The sequence below is a fragment of the Tachyglossus aculeatus genome, chromosome 1 (genome assembly GCF_015852505.1).
Source record: "Tachyglossus aculeatus isolate mTacAcu1 chromosome 1, mTacAcu1.pri, whole genome shotgun sequence".
In the NCBI taxonomy this organism is placed as follows: Eukaryota; Metazoa; Chordata; class Mammalia; order Monotremata; family Tachyglossidae; genus Tachyglossus; species Tachyglossus aculeatus.
Genome location: NC_052066.1, coordinates 152653351 through 152675659, shown reverse-complemented (window position 1 = coordinate 152675659; position 22309 = coordinate 152653351). Strand labels below are relative to the sequence as shown.

The 22309-nt window shown below is 43.7% G+C and overlaps 1 protein-coding gene across 4 annotated transcripts in view; it reads left to right on the top strand.

The window, feature by feature from the left end:
* The first annotated feature begins 21803 nt into the window (after positions 1-21803).
* The window catches only part of VRK1 (VRK serine/threonine kinase 1), a 72903-nt gene continuing 72397 nt past the window's right edge, over positions 21804-22309 (top strand). For 3 of the 4 annotated variants that reach the window (XM_038747878.1, XM_038747905.1, XM_038747913.1), the window contains exon 1: positions 21804-21879. The gene's annotated coding sequence lies outside the window, so the exon portion shown is untranslated. Of the gene's footprint in view, positions 21880-21900; positions 21918-22309 lie in introns of those variants that run through there. The other variant, XM_038747888.1, reaches the window with a different exon arrangement.

The window sequence follows — 22309 nt, the reverse complement described above, 5'->3', positions numbered from 1 at the left end:
CTTAGTACAGTGCTCTTCCCACAGAAAGTGCTCAATAAACACCACAGCTGGCTGGGGGGGCTCAAAGTTAAGGTCAGCAATGTGACAAAGCTGGGTCATGGATAAAACGGATTCATTGTCCTGGAAAACCTGCAGGACAGGAAGGGAGAAAATGGTTTTCTCTACCATGTAGTTGTTCTTGGATTGGGTTTAGAGTCCCAACCTTTTGAGCATGGCTTCAAAGTGTAACAAATTCCCTCTGCTTTCACCTTTCTCTGGCAATAGGAAGTGCTTTTTGTTTCTCCCGTTAGGTAGGTGAATATCTGGGTTGCCTTTGGCTAGTCAGCTAGGGTAGATAGCTCCAAGGAAGCCAACAGGTAGCCTGGAAATCCTAATCGAATCAATCAGTAGTATTTACTGAGCACTTACTTTGACAGAGTACTGTACTAAGTGCTCAGGAAAGTTCTAGTCAGTTGGTAGACAGGATTGCTGCCTTCAAGGAGCTTACAGTCGAGACACTTGATTATCTTGAAAATATACTCAAAGGGAGGTTTTCTACAGCAGTAAGGATCTGTATTTGACCCAAGAACACAACTGTAATGCAGGAAGGGAGAATTTCCTGTAGGAAATGTGTATATACAAATGCACCGCATCATTGTAGATTTCCTCAAAATAGTATCCCTCTAAGGACTTAAGCCTACTTCTGAAATTGACCATATTTGCATCTAGTTCTTTCTCTGATTGCATGCTATACTCAGGTCCTTTAATTTGTGATCGTTTGAACATAACAGCAGAATAAAATGGTTTGTCAGACTCACGGTTTTTCTGCTTGTGCTTCATCTTTTGCTGGGATGTCAGTGATTTTTGGATCAGAGAAGTTGAACTGGTAATGCACAGTCTGCTGCTGCAGTGTAAGGGCTGAAGTTTAAGACCCACTGGCCGACTTTAGAAATTTGACCCTTTCCTGGACGAGAATACTATTGGAAGACCGGCTGGTAATGATCAATGCTGATGAGAAGTGATTTCTTACGTTCAGGAGATGGGAGGTGAAAAATTTGGTTAATGGAAGGGAGACCTTTGAGGGAAAATAAACCACACCAATTAACTGAACAGCTCTTCTAAATAAAGCTGATATTTTCCCAGGCCATATGTTGTAAGACCAATAAGGAAGGCTATAGAAACCCTACTAAGCTCAGGGAGGCTGGTCCACTTTAATTTTTTTAAGAATTCCTAAGTCAGCATGTATTTGCTGAATAAAATCCGGGGTACAATTCAGTTTTTCTAGAATTCAAAAATGATTCCCTAGGTCGTTCTTCCTTTGCATTTCAACCAAAGTCCTGCTGATATACCATTTGTTTGGCCCATTTAATAATAGTAATAATAATAATAATGGCATTTATTAAGCACTTACTATGAGCAAAGCACTGTTCTAAGCGCTGGGGAGGTTACAAGGTGATCAGGTTGTTCCACAGGGGGCTCACAGTCTTAATCCCCATTTTACAGATGAGGTAACTGAGGCCCAGAAAAGTGAAGTGACTTGCCCAAGGTCACACAGCTGACAATTGGCAGAGTCGGGATTTGAACCCATGACCTCTGATTCCAAAGCCTGGGCTCTTTCCACTGAGCCACGTTGCTTCTCTGTTCATTTAAGGATACCTCTTTACCTTAGCTTCTCTGTTAACAGGCCCAAGGGTTCAGGCTGTTGTCTAGAGAGAGAGTGAGCCTAATGGTTAGCATGCACAAAAAATGGAAGTATCTGGTTCTTCCTAGTACAGTGCTCTGCACACAGTAAGCGCTCAATAAATATGATTTATTGATTCCTGCTTTCACGAACACATCCAGAGGTAATCTTTGGCTACATCTTTGGCCTCTAAGTTTTGAACTATAAAGGGGGGTCCAAGATTGGGGATTTTAAAATTAGATCAAATTCCCTCTCAAGAAACATATGGGGCTTTTTTCCTTTTCCCTCTCCTGTTTGAAGCAGGGGTGATGGTCGGTGAGGGCGTGGGAGTTTGGGGGAGCGGGAGGTGCTCCTCTAGTGGAATGCAAAAGGGCTATTTTCCCTAAAAGGCCAATTTTGTGGCAGCACAAAACCAAATTCAATTCCTGATCTTCACTTCCCCCCTTGGACTACGCCCTTCCCCTGCAGTGTTCTGTTATTATTACTATGTTTTACAACATTAAAAAAAAATCTTATTAAACATATTGCATGAAAACAAGTCTCAGTGGGCATGTCTAATTAAACACTCATACCTATTACCCAGGTCCCAGTCCTTTAATCGTTAGGCAGGCAAAACTCCCACTGGACATGATGAGATCTGTCCATCTAAGGATTAAGGGATTGGACCCATGTTGAAGGTTGTGGAAATGATTCCCTAGGTATTCAAGAAATCAAAAATTGCTTTAGCTGGTCAAGGCGATTTGTATAAAATAAGAACTTTTTTTAGGAGAAATAAAGCTAAGATTTTGCTCTTTGGTTTTAGAGTTTAATGTCTTCCATTCCCTCTCCTTCTGCAGGCATTTTGCTGAAGGGACGGACCTCTGTTAAAATTCTGAAAGATAGCAAAGTTTATAAATCTGTGGCTGCTTTTTAAAATAATACATGTTGTAATACTTGACTGTTTAAGGTTATGCTAATGACCACAAGAAAACTTCAAGCCTTCACATTATGCTTTAATCACCAGCTGGGGATCAAAAGCCACCATGTGATTTTATAAAGAACGGGCAACCTCTGGGACTGCCTTACATAGAGAGATCAATGGCAGAATTGGTCAAATCAGCAAGGCTTACGCAATAAAAGCTTTTTATGTATCTTGTTCAAAGCATTTAAGTACCTTTTAGATGGCTGATTGAGCCATAGACATTATAAAGTGGAACATTTTAATACCAAAATACATTTCCCGACTAAAATGCCATTATAAGGAAAAGCTTTTTTCAACAACAGAATAGATATGTCCCCATATATTAGGATACATTACAGGTTTGCTGATAAACCAAAATTCATTATTGCATAATAAATCTATACTCTAATATTTGTATAACATATACCGACTATCCAAACTCATATACAGTGATGGTACAACCATCCCATCCAGGCAATTTAAGATGCTGATAAAGAGCTTGATTTTGGATCACAACCCCAGAAAGATCTGAGCCCTTTAAAAAGCCACAATAAAATTTGATTCTCCATTGATTTAGATCACTTCAAACAGGTGGTTGGTCTTAGAAGCCTCTAGGTAGATGGAACAACATTAACAACGTTAAATGATTTGGATATAAACATCAGCTTCCAGTGAAAGAAAAACTTTCCTTGGTCTGTGGTTCTGATGTTGCTGATTCACATTACCTACCTTGACTATATACAACATGCCTGTCTCCGTATTTAAGTGTTTCTCGCTTTCTCTCTCTCTTCACTCAAAGCACGTGCCTTGTCTTTTTATTCGGTCTGATTACCCATGAAAATTTTTCCTACTGTGCTTATTACCCAAAATACTGAGTCATCTATATTACACTTAGAAACCCCTAGCAGAGCGTAAAAATAGTCTGCAATATAGACGTAATATGCACACACAAATTGTTAGGATACAAACAAGAATGATAATTAGTCTGCTTCACTAATGAAGGGTCACGAGGGGGATGAAATCATATGGCGGTAGATTTTTAAGTTGTGTTTTTCCTAGCAGAATGGATATTTAGATTCATATTCGATTCTGTTCAAATTCCTTGCATAAAGTATAGCAAATACTGTGTTCTTTTTTCCAATTCCTGATACCTAATTCAGTGCTTGGCAAAGAATGGGGGTTCCATAAATATTGTAGAGGGAATGAAAAGGTGGATTTCCATACTTTTCCCTTTTTATGGATCGACTGACTGTGACACTTTGCCCTCTTGCTGTTCTTCCCCTGCCAGGGTTTTGGATCTGCTATTGCCAATGCTTTCAGAAAGACTTAATAGGATAATATTAATAACACTGTGAATTTATATAATGCTCTTTAATTTATCCAAAGTGCTTTTATGGAAATTACCTCATTTGGATTCCCAACGTCCTGTGAAGTAGGGATAAGCAGGTTCTATCAATCAATCTATCAATCAATGGTATTTATTAAGCACCCACTGTATACCGAACATTTTTTCAGCCGAGGAAACTGTGGTACGGATTTTAAGCGACTTGCCCAGGGTTACATGGAAGATTAGAGGAAAGACCGTGACCAAAACTCCCTTCTTCTGATCCCTGTGGTCTCTGCACAGACTGCATGACTTCCTCTTGGCTTTCACATTTCAGAGGTTTCCCAACTGCCATGGAGGCTTCTGAAGGTGAGTCAGCTGAGTGTTGAATGCGAAATACGGACAGTGGTCTCATCTAAGGAGCTCAAGAACTGGGAAGCCAGAAGACCAAGGTTCTAAGCAAGCACCTGCTTGCTGTGTGACCATGGGAAAATTGCTTAACTTCCCTGGACCTCAGTTTCTTCATCTGTCAAACAGCATTCAAATGCTTGCTCTCCCACCCACCTTAGAGCCCGAATGGGAAAGGGCCAATGTCTGATGTTATTCTAGTGTATCTATCCAAGAGTTTAGCACAATGCTTGGCCCATAGTAAGCACTTAAATACCACATTTATTGTTATTATTATTATTAGTGAGATCCAGTATTTAATACGCACTGGAATATGAGCTGAAGCAACAGGGAGCTGACTCTAGAAATGGCCAAAGGTTGAAATGGGTCTCGTGAAGTTTCTTGGCTGAAATCAACCTGTGGATCCAATATCTCCCGTCTTCAAGTCTGGGCAGCAAATGGAGAGGCCAGTAATGGCAATCAGAAATCCTGGGCACTGAGTCATTCTTGACTCTGCATGCATTAAGCAGGGCATATCTAGTGTCTATCGTGTGACCTTGGGCAAGTCGCTTAACTGTTCTGGGCCTCAGTTTCAGCATCTGTGAAATGGGGATTCAGTATCTGTTCATTTATTCAATCATTCAATCGTATTTATTAAGCACCATGTGCAGAGCACATTGGGAAAGTACAGTGCAACAATAAACAATGACATTCCCTGCCCAGAGTGAGTTCTTCCTTCTGCAGACCGCGAGCTCGGCCTATGTGGGATGGGGAATTGTATCAACTACAGTGAAGCAGTGTGGCCTAGTGGTAAGAGCACGAGAGTCTGGGAGTCAGAGGACCTGGATTCTAATCCCGCTCTTCCCCTTGTCTGCTCCATGACCTAACATGGAACTCTTTGCAGGACTCCCCCGGAACCTCCGGTCTTTGTCCAGAAAGACCACTGTCTCCCGTCTTGTTTGCTCCAAAGCCGCTGCGAACCAGATCCAGATCTGGGTTCCCCCGGCTGCCGTTTTCCGAATCTCGGAACTCGATGGCAGGCGCTGACGTGGAGTGAATGTGGGCCTTTTGAGACGCTGGACCGGAAAGCATCTGGTGCTCTATTTGTGTCGGACAGGGAGCAGACTGGTTAGAAACTGGGCTGAAAGGTATAAAATGGGATCAATGGTCACCTTAGCAGTGGGCGGAGGGGACCGTGTGGACATTAGGGTAAGGCAAGCTATCGATCTTTAAATGGCTCTGCCGTACCTTCATTCATTCATTTTTCAACTGTATTTATTGAGCCCTTACTGAGTGCAAAGCACCGTACTAAGTCCTTGGGAGAGTACAATAAACAATAAACAGATACAATCCCTACCCACCTCAACTCAGCAGTTCCTAGCTTCCTTCTTTAAACCTCTGCACCTCCAACCACTGCAGATAATAATGATGATGATGATTATAGTAATAATAATAATGATCACACTAATCATATTTTAAGCATTTATTATGTGCAAAACACTGTAATAATAATAACAATGATGGTATTTGTTAAGCACTTACTATGTTTCAAGCACTGTTCTAAGCCCTGGGGCAAATACAAGGTAATGAGGTTGCTCACAGTCCGTCTCCTACTTGGGGCTCACTGTCTAAGCAGGAGGGAGATCAGTTACTCAATCCCCATTTTACAGATGAGGTAACTGAGGCACAGAGAAGTTGAGACATGTCCAAGTTCATACAGCAGAAAAGGGGTAGAGCTGGGATTAGAACACAGGCCCCCTGATTCCCAAACCCGTGCTCTTTCTACTAGGTCACACTGCTTCACTGTAGTAGAAACAGGTCCTCACCCCAACTGGGGCTCACAGTCTAAAGGGAAGGGAAAACAGATGCTGAATCGCGGCTTAGAGGAGAGAGCCCGGGCTTGGGAGTCAGAGGATGTGGGCTCTAATCCCCTTTCCCCCACTTGTCTGTTGTGTGACCTTGGGCACTTAACTTCTCTGTGCCTCAGTTACTTCATCTGTAAAATGGGGATTAAAAGTGTGAGCCCCACATGGGACAACCTGATTGACCAGTGGTTAGAACAGTGCTTGGCACATAGTAAATGCTTAACAAATACCATAATTATTATTTTTATTTCACAGATGATGAAACTGAGGCCCAGAAAAGTTAAGTGGCTACCAATCAATCTGCGCATCTGGCAGAAACTCCTCACCCTGGGCTTCAAGGCTGTCCATCACCTTGCCCCCTCCTACCTCACCTCCCTTCTCTCCTTCTACAGCCCAGCCTGCACCCTCCGCTCCTCCGCCGCTAATCTCCTCACCGTACCTCGTGCCCGCCTGTCCCACCGTCGACCCCCAGCCCACGTCATCCCCGGGCCTGGAATGCCCTCCCTCCGCACATCCGCCAAGCTAGCTCTCTTCCTCCCTTCAAGGCCCTACTGAGAGCTCACCTCCTCCAGGAGGCCTTCCCAGACTGAGCCCCCTCCTCCTCTCCCCCTGGCCCCCCAACTCCATCCCCCCGTCTTACCTCCTTCCCTTCCCCACAGCACCTGTATATATGTATATATGTTTGTACATATTTATTACTCTATTTATTTATTTTACTTGTACATATCTATTCTATTTATTTTATTTTGTTAATATGTTTGGTTTTGTTCTCTGTCTCCCCCTTCTAGACTGTAAGCCCACTGTTGGGTAGGGCTTGTCTCTATATGTTGCCAACTTGTACTTCCCAAGCGCTTAGTACAGTGCTCTGCACACAGTAAGTGCTCAATAAATATGATTGATTGATTGACTGATTGATTGATTGATTGATTAAGTGATGTGACCAAGGTCACAACAATAGACCTACAGCAGAGTGGGCATCAGAACTTGGGTCCCCTGATTTCCAAGCCCATGCCCTTTCCACTAGGCCATGCTGCTTCTCAAACCCCAGGTTCAAGCAGGGCCTTTGATTCTGGACCTCTGATGTCAATTTCTGACACCTCCCCTGAGTCATACAGCACCCTCACCCCGGCTTGCTTCCTGGGATCAATCAAAGCCTAAAGTATCATTCTGGTGCAATATTAAACACCATGAAGCCAGTGGATTACATGGCCATAGCATCTCATAAAGGAAGAGTTGATCATTACCCCAGAACATAATTACATACCTGCTTAGGATGGGGGATTTACGAATGTCTCATAGAGTCTCTACTCAGTCAAGTAGAAAGAAACGGTGGTCAAATAGGAACCAAGGCCATAAACACGTTTTGACTTTTGATTGATAAAATCGGAGGTACCAACAATTGAAAACGACCCTCTCTGCTTGACCATGTTCAGTTCCTGGGCTGTGGTTTATTTGGGATAGTGGAAGTGAGGGAGGTGGTTGGGTCTTTGCTTGTAGATAGAACGGAAAGGCAAAGAGATGTGTTTCAGTGCAGAGACTGTATTCAGCAATACCGCTTGGATTTTTTTTTAATGGTATTTGTTGAGCTCTTACTATGCACTGAGGTAGATACAAGATGGTGGAGTTGGGCACTAGTCATGTCCCACATGGGGCTCATAGTCTCAATGCCTATTTTACAGAGGAGGTAACTGGGGCACGGAGAAGTTAAGTGACTTGCCCAACATAACACACAATGAGAGCCGGGATTAGAACCCAGGTCCTTCTGACTCCCCATCCCAAGATCTATCCACTAGGCTAAGCTGCTTCCCATAGGAAAAATAAGCCTGCTTCATTTAGAAGTCTTTAGAATCTTGTAAACTTATGTCTAAAACAGAACTCCTTATCCTCCTACCCATACCTTTTATTCAATCAATCAATCAATCAGTCAATCAATCAATTGTATTTATTGAGCGCTTACTGTGTGCAGAGCACTGTACTAAGCGCTTGGGAAGTACAAGTTGGCAACATATAGAGACAGTCCCTACCCAACAATCAATCAATCAATCAATCAATCGTATTTATTGAGCGCTTACTATGTGCAGAGCACTGTACTAAGCGCTTGGGAAGTACAAATTGGCATCACATAGAGACAGTCCCTACCCAACAGTGGGCTCACAGTCTAAAAGGGGGAGACAGAGAACAGAACCAAACATACCAACAAAATAAAATAAGTAGGATAGAAATGTACAAGTAAAATAAATAAATAAATAAATAAATAGAGTAATAAATATGTACAACCATATATACATATATGCAGGTGCTGTGGGGAAGGGAAGGAGGTAAGACGGGGCGATGGAGAGGGGGACGAGGGGGAGAGGAAAGAAGGGGCTCAGTCTGGGAAGGCCTCTTGGAGGAGGTGAGCTCTCAGCAGGGCCTTGAAGGGAGGAAGAGAGCTAGCTTGGCGGATGGGCAGAGGGAGGGCATTCCAACAGTGGGCTCATAGTCTAAAAGGGGGAGACAGAGAACAAAACCAAACATACTAACAAAATAAAATAAATAGAATAGATATGTACAAGTAAAATAGAGTAATAAATATGTACAAACATATATACATATATACAGGTGCTGTGGGGAAGGGAAGGAGGTAAGATGGGGGGAATGGAGAGGGGGACGAGGGGGAGAGGAAGGAAGGGGCACCCCTTCTTATTCACCCCTTATTCACCCCTTCGTCAGCCCCACAACACTTATTTACATATATATTTAATGTATTTATTTGCATTAATGTCTTTCTCCCCCTTCTGGACTTTGTTCATTAACAATTATGGTACCTGTTAATCGCTTACTGTGCTCCAGGCACTGTACAACGCACTGGGGTGGATGCAAGCAAATCAGGGTGGACACAGGCCCTGCCCCACATGGGGCTCACAGTCTTAATCCCCATTTTATAGATGAGGTCACTGAGGCACAGAGAAGTGAAGAGGCACAGCGAAGTAAAGTGACTTGCTCAAGGCCACACAGCCAACAGGTGGTGGAGCCGGGATTAGAACCTGTGACTTTCTGATTCCCAGGTCCTTGCTCTATCCAATACACCATGCTGCTTCAAGCTCACTGTGGGCAGGGAACGTATCCACCAACCCTGCTGTATTGTACACACCTAAGTGTTAAGTACACTGCTATGCACACTGTAAGTGTTCAATAAATACAATTGATTGAGTGAATCAATATTTATCTAGAGTGTCCTTTGTCCCAGAATTTCAAAGCAAACTGAAACCAAAACATTCATTCATTCATTCAATCGTATTTACTGAGCGCTTACTGTGTGCAGAGCACTGGACTAAGCGCTTGGGAAGGACAAGTTGGCAACATAGAGAGACGGTCCCTACCCAACAGTGGGTTCACAGTCTAGAAGGGGGAGACAGACAACAAAAGAAAACACATTAACAAAATAAAATAAATATGTACAAATAAAATAAATAAGAAGAGCTTTAAAATGACAAAAATAATAATAATAATCATGATGGCATTTATTAGGAACTTACTATGTGCAAAGCACTGTACAGGTTACAAAGTGATCAGGTTGTCCCACGCGGGGCTCCCAGTCTTAATCCCCATTTTACAGATGAGGTAACTGAGGCACAGAGAAGTTAAGTGACTTTCCCAAAGTCACACAGCTGACAACTGGTGAAGCCGAGATTTGAACCCATGCCCTCTGACTCCAAAGCCCGGGCTCTTTCCACTGAGCCACGCTGCTTCTCTAAAATGAAAGCAAATATTATTGCCTTTACCTTTGGATTGGCTTTTTTTATTCCAAGTTCTCTAACTTGGCAACCGCGTCTGTACTGGTATGTTTAGTCAGCATGTGTATTTAAATGAAGCCACCGCAAAAGGTGTTCAGCATTTCCAGAGACCAATGGGAGAAATCTGATGTGCATTCAACACCCTGTTTCATTTGACAGTCTGTCCAAAACAATAGAATCTATTCAGTTTCTCCGAGGGAGTAGCATTTGTTTTTGTGACTAGAACATTTTACTAGATCTTCATTGTCTTTTTAAATGAACTTGGGAAGGAAGATTGGAAATTAGGCTTGCACAGGTTCAATACCTTTCCAATTAGATCTTTAAGCCCCTGGAGATTTAGTTTGCACATTTTCAAAGGCTTTTTTTTTTGTCCTAAGCATAGAGAGGCTACTGGCTACATCATCATCATCATCAATCATCAATCGTATTTATTGAGCGCTTACTATGTGCAGAGCACTGTACTAAGCGCTTGGGAAGTACAAATTGGTAACAAATTACATGATCATCTAGCCTTTACATTTTTCAGGAAAACCAGAGTACTTTATTCAAATCCCAGTTTTCTCGAACTCCCAGCTCTGTTTTCTTTTCCTTGTTCATGACATTTGTTGCAGCCCTGCTGGAGGCTATTGAGGTCTACCCAATCAATCAATCAATCTGAACTAAGCATTTGGGAGAGTAATAGTAAAATAATATAATAATAATAATAATAATAATAATAATGATGGTATTTGTTAAGCGCTTTCTATGTGCCAAGCACTGTTCTAAGCACTGGGTAGATACAAGGTAATCAGGTTGTCCGTCGTGGGGCTCACGGTCTTAATTCCTATTTTGCAGATGAGGGAACTGTGGCATAAAGTAGTTAAGCAGACATGGCAGAGCTGGGATCAATCAATCAATCAATCAATTGTATTTATTGAGCGCTTACTGTGTGCAGAGTACTGTACTAAGCACTTGGGAAGTACAAGTTGGCAACATAGAGAGACGGTCCCTACCCAACAGTGGGCTCACAGTCTAAAAGAACCCAGGACCTCTGACTCCCAAGACTGGGCTCTTTCCACTAAGCCATGCTGCTTCTCAATACAACAATGCAATATGATACAACATCTGGTACACAAGTTCCCTGCCCACAATGAGCCCAAGGAAACCCATAGGTTGGAAGTCCGTTAATTGGGTGCAAATATTTGGGTGATCAAGTAGGGATGCTCAATTTCCCTTTAGTAATACTCTCCCAAGAGTATACAAGACTGCCACTCTCCTCACCTTCGAAGCCTTATTCAAATCATATAGGCCTTCCCAGACTGAGCCCCCTCCTTCCTCTTCCCCCCCATGTTACCTCCTTCCCCTCCCCACAGCACCTGTATATATGTATATATGTTTGTACGTATTTATTACTCTATTTATGTATTTATTTTATTTGTACATATTTATTCTATTTATTTTGTTTTGTTAATATGTTTTGTTTTGTTGTCTGTCTCCCCCTTCTAGACTGTGAGCCCGCTGTTGGGTAGGGACCGTCTCTATATGTTGCCAACTTGGACTTCCCAAGCGCTTAGTACAGTGCTCTGCACACAGTAAGTGCTCAATAAATACGATTGAATGAATGAATGAATCTCCTCCAAGAGGCCTTCCCCACCTAAGCCCTCATTTCCCCTATGCCCTCTCCCTTCTGCATCTCTTCTGCACTCGGATCTGTAATCTTAAAGTACAGGATATTCATCCCAATCTCAGACCAATCAATCAATCGTATTTATTGAGCGCTTACTGTGTGCAGAGCACTGTACTTACATACGTAGCCATAATTTCTTTTAATGTATTTCTCTGCTTCTACCCTGTAAGCTCCTTGTGGGCAGGGAACATTTCTACCAACTCTCCTTTACTGTCCTGTACTGTACTCTCCCAAACACTTACTACAATGCTCTGCACTCAGTATTGTCATTACTAAGAGCCGTCGAGTCGTTTCCGATTCATAGAGACTCCATGGATATACTTCCTCCAGAATGTCCTGTCTTCTGCCTTAATCTGCGATCTTTCTCAATCAATCAATCAATCAATCAATCGTATTTATTGAGCGCTTACTGTGTGCAGAGCACTGTACTAAGTGCTTGGGAAGTACAAGTTGGCAATATATAGAGACAGTCCCTACCCAACAGTGGGCTCACGGGTCTCTATCCATATTTTCCCTGGAGTTTTCCTAGCATTTGTGTCTTCTCCGGAGAATTAGTCCTCCTGACTATGTGGCCAAAATATGCTAATCTAAGTCATGTTATTTGGCTTTCCAAAGACTACTTTGGTTTAATTCGCTCTAAAATCCATTTGTTTATTTTTCGGGCAATCCATGGTATTCACAGAAACCTTCTCCAACACCACATTACTAAAGAATCGATGTTCTCTCTATCTTGTTTTTTCACTGTCCGGCTTTCTGATCCTTTCTATCACTGGAAACACCATAGAATTAACAATTTGCACATATTAACCGTGGAATAAATACCACTGGTGGATTGGTTATCACCTTGAACAGTGTTTTTAGGTGAATGATATGGAAATAGGCGATCTGGTTATTGTGACATCATCATGCGTCATGAAGTCTCATCTTTTTCACAGGAGGCAGAGGTATGTAGAGACGGCAGGAACAGGGAATGCAGGGATGGATCCAGAAGTCCCATCCCACCATTGTCTATATTCATTACATATCCACGGTCACCGTCAAAAGGATAAAGGGCAAACCGACTACAGACGTCCCTTGTTTCACAGTGCGCTGAGCATTTTCATGCTCGCGTGCTAGTTTCTCCTATAGATTCTGCGCATAAAAGGAAAACCTTTGAATGTACTATTAAACAGGCAGTCCTCGTACTTAATTGGTGTAGGTTGTAATTACATGAACAGGAAATCTTGGGTATACCTTTCTAATATATGTACGTCCTCGTTAAAACATATTGATTAATCACCCTCCCGCCGTGCTGGATGCGTGGAAAGCAAATTAGACACGGGTGATGGAGTGGGAGGGATGGTCGGTGTGGGGTGATGGGAACTGATGAAGACAGTGGGAAATTGTGGTGTGGTAATAATAATAATAATGATGGCATTTGTTAAGCGCTTACTATGTGCAAAGCACTGTTCTAAGCGCTGGAGACTACTCCTCTGGGGGAGTTAGAAGACATATTGATTTATTAACTATTTATTAAGCACCTACTGTAGGCTGAGCACTGTGCTTTAGACTGGGGAAAATACAAATCAAACAGTTCAGGCACAATCCCTGTCCCACAAGAGGCTCACGATCCAAGTCGGAGAGGGCCGACACATAGAAAAAGGAAAGATTACAAACAGCCGGGGCTCATAACAAAAGCACAATTCAGAAATTAAGACATGTATGGAAAAGTGTCCATGGAGACGAGATCCTAAGGGACTGACAGTGGCAGTTAATTCCCGAGCTCAGCACCTTCCATCGGTGTGGTAGTTAAAGCACCACAAGTTCAGCTTCATAGTATTTCATAATAATAATAATAATAATGATGGCATTTATTATGTGCTTACTATGTGCAAAGCACTGTTCTAAGCGCTGGGGAGTTTACAAGGTGATCAGGTTGTCCCATGTGGGGCTCCCAGCTTAATCCCCATTTTACAGATGAGGTGACTGAGGCCCAGAGAAGTTGAGTGACTTGCCCAAAGTCACACAGCAGGCAAGTGGCGGAGCTGGGACTAGAAACCAGGTCCTCCTGAGTCCCAGGCCTGTGCTCTATCCACTAGGCCAAGCTACTTCCCTTAATGTGCCTATCTTTGTAATTAATCAATCAGTGGTATTTATTGATGCTGTACTAAGTGCTTGGGAGAGTCCAATACAGCAGAATTAGCAGACGCGTTCCCTGCCCATAACTACCTTATGGTCTAGAGGGACTCAATTATACTTGGTTGCTTCCCCTACTTGCAATTTATTTTAGTATCTGTCAGATTATATTCATTCATTCAGTCAGTCAATCGTATTTATTGAGCGCTTACTGTGTGCAGAGCACTGGACTAAGCGCTTGGGAAGTCCAAGTCGGCAACATATAGAGACGGTCCCTACCCAACAACGGACTCACAGTCTAGAAGGGGGAGACATACAACAAAACATAATAATAATAATGGTATTTCTTAAGTGCTTACTATGTGCAAAGCACTGTTCTAAGTGCTGGGGAGGTTACAAGGTGATCAGGTTGTCCCACAGGGTGGCTCACAGTCTTAATCCTCATTTTACAGATGAGGTAACTGAGGCCCAGAGAAGTTAAGTGACTTGCCCAGAGTCACACAGCTGACAAGTGGCGGAGCCGGGATTTGAACCCATGACGTCTGACTCCAAAGCCCGGGCTCTTTCCACTGAGCCATGCTGCTTCTCCTGAGACAGGTGTCAAAATTCTCAGAATAAATAGAATTATAGCTATATAATGATGCCCTTTGTTAAGCGCCTACTATGTGCGAAACACTGTTCTAAGCACTGGGAGGGGATACAAGTTGTTGCCAACTTGTACTTCCCAAGCGCTTAGTACAGTGCTCTGCACACAGTAAGCGCTCAATAAATATGATTGAATGAATGAATGAATGAATACAAGGTGATCAGGTTGTCCCTTGTGGGGTTCACAGTCTTAATCCCCATTTTACAGATGAGGTCACTGAGGCACAGAGAAGCTAAGATGCTGGGGATCGAACCCGGGGCCTCATACATGCGAAGCATGCGCTGTACCACTGAGGATAATAATGATGGCATTTGTTCAGCGCTTACTATGTGCAAAGCACTGTTCTAAGCGCTGATGCACATCATTAACAAAATAAATAGAATTGGAAATATGTACAAGTAAAATAAATAGAGGTTATATACTCCTTTAGGGTATGGATCAAGTCTGCCAATGCTATTGTACTCTCCCAAGCTCTTAGTACAGTGCTCTGCACACAGTAAGCGCTCAATAAATACGATTGATTGATTGATTGATCTTGGGACAGTGTTCTGCAGCGTAGCCTAATGGATGGAGCATGGACTTGGGAGTCGGAGGATCTGAACTCAAATCCCATTTCTTACACGTGCCTGCTGTGTTATCTTGGGCAAGTCATTTACCTTACCTATGCTTCAGCTGCCTCATCTGTAAAATGAGGATTTCCTACTTAGGTTGTGAGCACCACGTGGGACACGGGCCGTGTCTGACCAGACTGTCTTGCTTGGTGTGAATTTTATTATTATTTTTATTATTATTTATTATTAATAAATAATAATTATTATTTAAATAATTATTTAAATAAAATAAAATAAAATAATAAAATAAAATTATTTAAATATTATTTAAGTAATTACTATTTTTATTTTTATATTATTTTTATTATTAGCATTATGCACTCGATAAATATGATGGAAAACAGGTCTGCAGATTTCTTCGCCATATTCAACACACAATTTGGAGCACTTCGGGCTATTGTAGTACAGCGTTTTCCAACACAGAATGAGTTGTTGGAGATAACAAGCAATCAAGCAATCATATTTATTTTATTTTGTTAGTATGTTTGGTTTTGTTCTCTGTCTCCCCCTTTTAGACTGTGAGCCCACTGTTGGGTAGGGACTGTCTCTATTTGTTGCCAATTTGTACTTCCCAAGCGCTTAGTACAGTGCTCTGCACATAGTAAGCGCTCAATAAATACGATTGATGATGATGATGATGATATTTATTGAGCGCTTACTGTGTGCAGAGCACTGTACTAAGCATTCAGGAAATACCACGGTAAAGAGTTACATTCCCTGACCACAACGAGCTCACAGTCTAGAGCTGGGGAGACGGATATCAATATAAATAAATAAAATTACGGATATGGACACAAGTGCTTTGGGACTTGGAGGGGGGAAGAGCAAAATGATAAATGAAATTACAAATAATTACAAAGAAATGAAATTACAGATATGGACATAACTGCTTTGGGGCTGAGGGGGGGAAGAGCAAAGGGAGCAAGTCAAGTTGACGCAGAAGGGAGGGGGAGATGAGGAAAAGTGGGGTTTTGTTGTCTGTCTCCCCCTTCTAATAATAATAATAATAATAGTGGCATTTATTAAACACTTACTATGTGCAAAGCACTGTTTCTAAGCGCTGGGGAGGTTACAAGGTGATCAGGTTGTCCCACGGAGGGCTCACAGTCTTATTCCCCATTTTACAGATGAGGGAACTGAGGCCCAGAGAAGTGAAGTGACTTGCCCAAAGTCACACAGCTGACAATTGGCAGAGCCAGGATTTGAACCCATGACCTCTGACTCCAAAGCCTGGGCTCTTTCCACCGAGCCACGCTGCTTCTCACTGTGAGCCCACTGTTGGGTAGGGACCGTCTCTAGATACTGCCAACTTGTACCTCCCAAGCGCTTAGTACAGTGCTCTACACACAGTAAGAGCTCAATAAATACCATCGAATGATGAATGAATGAATGAATGAATGAATGAATGAATGAGATGAGCCTTCAATAAGGCTTTGAAGCAGGGCAGAGTGGTTGTCTGTTGGATTAGAGGAGGGAGGGTACTCCAGGCCAGAGGCAATCAATACAGCGATTTTTCTTGAGCACTTATTAGGTGCAGAGCACTTTTAGACTGTGAGCCCACTGTTGGGTAGGGACTGTCTCTATATGTTGCCAACTTGTACTTCCCAAGCGCTTAGTACAGTGCTCCGCACACAGTAAGCGCTCAGTAAATACGATTGACGATTACCCAGTGCTGGAGAGAGTACAATATTACAGAATCGGTAGACACATTCCCTTCTCACAATTTGGAGCCCGAGGTCGTGGGTTCTAATCCCGGCTCCGCCAACTGTCAGCTGGGGGACTTTGGGCAAGTCGCTTCGCTTCTCTGGGCCTCAGTTCCCTCATCTGGAAAACGGGGATTCATTCATTCGGTCATATTGATTGAGCGCTTGCCGTGTGCAGAGCACTGTACTAGGCGCTCGGGAAGTGCAGGTTGGCAACATCTAGAGACGGTCAATCAATCAATCAATCCATCAATCGTATTTATTGAGCGCTTACTGTGTGCAGAGCACTGTACTAAGCGCTTGGGAAGTACAAGTTGGCAACATATAGAGACAGTCCCTACCCAACAGTGGGCTCACAGTCTAAAAGAGGGAGACAGAGAACAAAGACAAGCTTACTAACAATATAAAATAAATAGAATAGATATGTACAAGTAAAATAAATAGAGTAATAAATACGTACAAACATATATACATATATACAGGTGCTGTGGGGAGGGGAAGGAGGTAAGGAGGAGGGATGGGGAGGGGGCTCAGTCTGGGAAGGCCTCCTGGAGAAGGAAAACCGTGAGCCCCCCGTGGGACAACCTTGTAACCTTTCCAGCGCTTAGAACAGTGCTTTGCACATAGTAAGCGCTTAACAAATACCATCATTATTATTACTTTGTTGCCTGTCTCCCCCTTCTAGACTGTGAGCCCGCTGTTGGGTAGGGACCGTCTCTAGATGTTGCCAACTTGGACTTCCCAAGCGCTGAGTCCAGTGCTCTGCACACAGTAAGCGCTCAATAAATACGACTGAATGAAGGAATGAAAGTTTACAGCCCAGATGGGGAGGCAGGCACTAATATAAGTAAATAAGTGACAGATGTGTACATAAGTGCTGTGGGGCTGAAGGAGTGCCAAGCCCTGTGCTAAAGACTGGGTGGATAGAGACAATCCAATCGGGCACAGCCCTTGTTTCACATGAAGTTCATTCATTCATTCGATCGTATTTATTGAGCGCTTACTGTGTGCAGAGCACTGGACTAAGCGCTTGGGAAGTCCAAGTTGGCAACACGTAGAGCCGGTCCCTACCCAACAGCGGGCTCACAGTCTGGAAGACTCTGCACACACTCTGCACACAGTAAGTGCTCAATAAATACAATTGAATGAGTGAACGAATGAGTCAGAGGTCATGGGTTCAAGTCCCAGCTCCGGCAACTGTCAGCTGGGTGACTTTGGCCAAGTCGCTCAGTGGAAAGAGCATGGGTTTTGGAGTCAGAGGTCATGGGTTCAAATCCCGGCTCTGCCAATTGTCAGCTGTGGGACTTTGGGCAAGTCACTTCACTTCTCTGGGCCTCAGTGACCTCATCTGTAAAATGGGGATTAAGACTGTGAGCCCCCCGTGGGACAACCTGATCACCTTGTAACCTCCCCAGTGCTTAGAACAGTGCTTTGCACACAGTAAGCACTTAATAAATGCCATTATTATTATTATTATCATTATTATTATTATTATTATTATTATTATTATTCTCTGGGCTTCAGTGACCTCATCTGTAAAATGGGGATGAAGGCTGTGGCCTCCCCCCCGCCACACCGTGGGACAATCTGATCACCTTGCAACCTCCCCAGCGCTTAGAACAGCGCTTGGCACATAGTAAGCGCTTAACAAATACCATCATCGCAAAGCCCCCTCCTTCCTCTCTCTCTCTCCTCCCCTTCCCCATCACCCGCCTTACCTCCTTCCCCTCCCCACAGCACCTGTATATATGTATATATGTTTGTACAGATTTATTACTCTATTTTACTTGTACATATTTATTCTATATATTTTATTTTGTTAATATGTGTTGTTTTGGTGTCTGTCTCCCCCTTCTAGACTGTGAGCCCGCTGTTGGGTAGGGGCCATCTCTATATGTTGCCAACTTGGACTTCCCAAGCGCTTAGTACAGTGCTCTGCATTCATTCAGTCGTATTTATTGAGCGCTTTACTGTCTGCATTCATTCAATCATATTTATTGAGCGCTTACTGTCTGCACTCATTCAATCGTATTTATTGAGCGCTTATGTCTGCATTCATTCAATCGTATTTATTGAGCGCTTACTGTGTGCAGAGCACTGTACCAAGCACTTGGGAAGTACAAGTTGAAAACATATAGAGCCGGTCCCTACCCAACAGCGGGCTCACAGTCTAGAAGACTCTGCACACACTCTGCACACAGTAAGTGCTCAATAAATACAATTGAATGAATGAATGAATGAATGAATGAATGAATGAGTCAGAGGTCATGGGTTCAAGTCCCAGCTCCGGCAACTGTCAGCTGGGTGACTTTGGGCAAGTCACTTCACTTCTCTGGGCCTCAGTGACCTCATCTGTAAAATAGGGATGAAGGCTGTGGGCCACCCATGGGGCAACCTGATCACCTTGCAACCTCCCCGGGGCTTAGAACAGCGCTTAGCACAGAGTAAGCGCTTAACAAATACCATCATCGCAAACCCCCTCCTTCCTCTCTCTCTCCTCCCCCTCCCCATCCCCTGCCTTACCTCCTTCCCCTCCCCACAGCACCTGTATATTTGTATATATGTTTGTACGTATTTATTACTCTATTTATTTATTTATTTTACTCGTATATATTTATTCTATTTTGTTAATATGTTTCCCTTGCCCACAGCACCTGTATATATGTATATATGTTTGTCCATATATATATCCACTGTTGGGTAGGGACCGTCTCTATATGTTGCCAACTTGGACTTCCCAAGCGCTTAGTACAGTGCTCTGCACACAGTAAGCGCTCAATAAATTGATTGATTGATTGTGCTTCCCAAGCGCTTAGTACAGTGCTCTGCATTCATTCATTCAATCGTATTTATTGAACGCTTACTGCCTGCAGAGCACTGTACTAAGCGCCTGGGAAGTACAAGTTGGCAACATACAGAGCCGGTCCCTACCCAACAGTGGGCTCACAGTCTAAAAGGGGGAGACAGAGAACACTGCACACAGTAAGCACTCAATAAAAACAATTGAATGAATGAATGAATGAGTCAGAGGTCATGGGTTCAAATCCTGTCTCCACCAACTGTCAGCTGTGTGACTTTGGGAAAGTCACTTCACTTCTCTAGAGAAGCAGCATGGCTCAGTGGAAAGAGCCCGGGCTTTGGAGTCAGAGGTCATGGGTTCAAATCCCAGCTCCGCCACTTATCAGCTGTGTGACCTTGGGCAAGTCACTTAACTTCTCTGGGCCTCAGTTCCCTCACCTGTAAAATGAGGATGAAGACTGTGAGCCCCCTGTGGGACAACCTAATCACCTTGTAAACTCCCCAGCGCTTACAACAGTGCTTTGCACATAGTAAGCGCTTAATAAATGCCATCATCATTATTATTATTATTCTCTGGGCCTTATCTGTATAATGGGGATGAAGACTGTGGGTCCCCCCGGTGGGACAACCTGATCACCTTGTAACCTCCCCAGTGCTCAGAACAGCGCTTGGCACATAGTAAGCGCTTAACAACTTTTAGACTGTGAGCCCACTGTTGGGTAGGGACCGTCTCTATATGTTGCCAACTTGTGCTTCCCAAGGGCTTAGTACAGTGCTCTGCACACAGTAAGCGCTCAATAAATACAATTGATTGATTGACTGTCTCTATATGTTGCCAACTTGTACTTCCCAAGCGCTTAGTACAGTGCTCTGCACACAGTAAGCACTCAATAAATACAATTGATTGATTGACTGTCTCTATATGTTGCCAACTTGTACTTCCCAAGCGCTTAGTACAGTGCTCTGCACATAGTAAGCGCTAAATAAATACGATTGACTGATTGATTGATTGACTGTCTCTATATGTTGCCAACTTGTACTTCCCAAGCGCTTAGCACAGTGCTCTGCACACAGTAAGCGCTCACGAAATACGATTGATTAATTGACTGTCTCTCTATGTTGCCAACTTGTACTTCCCAAGCGCTTAGTACAGTGCTCTGCACACAGTAAGTGCTCAATAAATATGATTGACTGATTGATTGATTGACTGTCTCTCTATGTTGCCAACTTGTACTTCCCAAGCGCTTAGTACAGTGCTCTGCACACAGTAAATGCTCAATAAATATGATTGATTGACTGTCTCTATATGTTGCCAACTTGTACTTCCCAAGCGCTTAGTACAGTGCTCTGCACACAGTAAGTGCTCAATAAATACAATTGATTGATTGACTGTCTCTCTATGTTGCCAACTTGTCCTTCCCAAGCGCTTAGTATAGTGCTCTGCACATAGTAAGCGCTCAATAAATACGATTGACTGATTGATTGATTGACTGTCTCTCTATGTTGCCAACTTGTACTTCCCAAGCGCTTAGTACAGTGCTCTGCACACAGTAAGTGCTCAATAAATACGACTGATTGATTGATTGACTGTCTATGTTGCCAACTTGTACTTCCCAAGCGCTTAGTACAGTGCTCTGCACACAGCAAGTGCTCAATAAATACGATTGATTGATTGATTGCCTGTCTCTATATGTTGCCAACTTGTCCTTCCCAAGCGCTTAGTACAGTGCTCTGCACACAGTAAATGCTCAATAAATATGATTGATTGATTGACTGTCTCTATATGTTGCCAACTTGTACTTCCCAAGCGCTTAGTACAGTGCTCTGCACACAGTAAGTGCTCAATAAATACAATTGATTGATTGACTGTCTCTCTATGTTGCCAACTTGTCCTTCCCAAGCGCTTAGCACAGTGCTCTGCACACAGTCAGCGCTCAATAAATACGATGGATTGATTGATTGAAATCCCACCATCCCCAAGTGGCAGAGGTGGGATTCGAACCCGCGTCCTCTCTCTCCCCCCTGAGCCACGTGACCAGAGGACGAGCGGGAGTCCCCGCGCCTGCGCAGTCGCCCGCCGTCGGTTGATTGACGCGCCGGCGAAGCCGTTCGAACTCCCGTCCCGCGTCGGGATTGGCTCTTCCGAGCAGCGCGCGCGGGGCGGGGCCAGAGCCCGAGCCTATGGGGAGCAGGGGGCGGGGCGGGGGCCAGCCAATGAGAAAGGCGGGACGGGGAGGGGGGCGGGCCCCTCCTTGCCTTTCGTCACTTCCGGCAGGGGGGTTTTCCCGCGCGTCTCGCGCCGGGCGGAAGCGGGCGTCGCCTCGTGCGCCTGCGCGCGCGACCGTTGGGGCCGAAGGCGCGGGAGAGGAGAGGCGGCGCGCGGACAGGTAGATGGCGGGAAGCATGGCGGCTCGGGCCCTCTGAGGTGATGCTGGGTGGTGGGCGTCTACTATGTGCCCAGCGCTGTTCTGAGCGCCGGGAACAGTCATCCTGTGTGGTATTAATCGTCATCAACATCATCATCATCGTGATCATGGGATTTGTTAAGCGCTTACTATGTGCCAAGCACTGTTCTGAGCGCTGGATGATGATGCAGTTTGTTATTCATCATCATCGTCATCATGATGGGATTTCTTAGGCGCTTACTATGTGCCAGGCACTGTTCTAAGCGCTGGATGATGATGCAGTTTGTTACTAGTAATAATCATAATAGTGGTATTTGTGAATAATGATAATAATGGTGGTGTTTGTTAAGGCCTTACTATGTGCCAAGGGCTGGCAGTAATGATGCTGTTATTAATCATCATCATCATAATG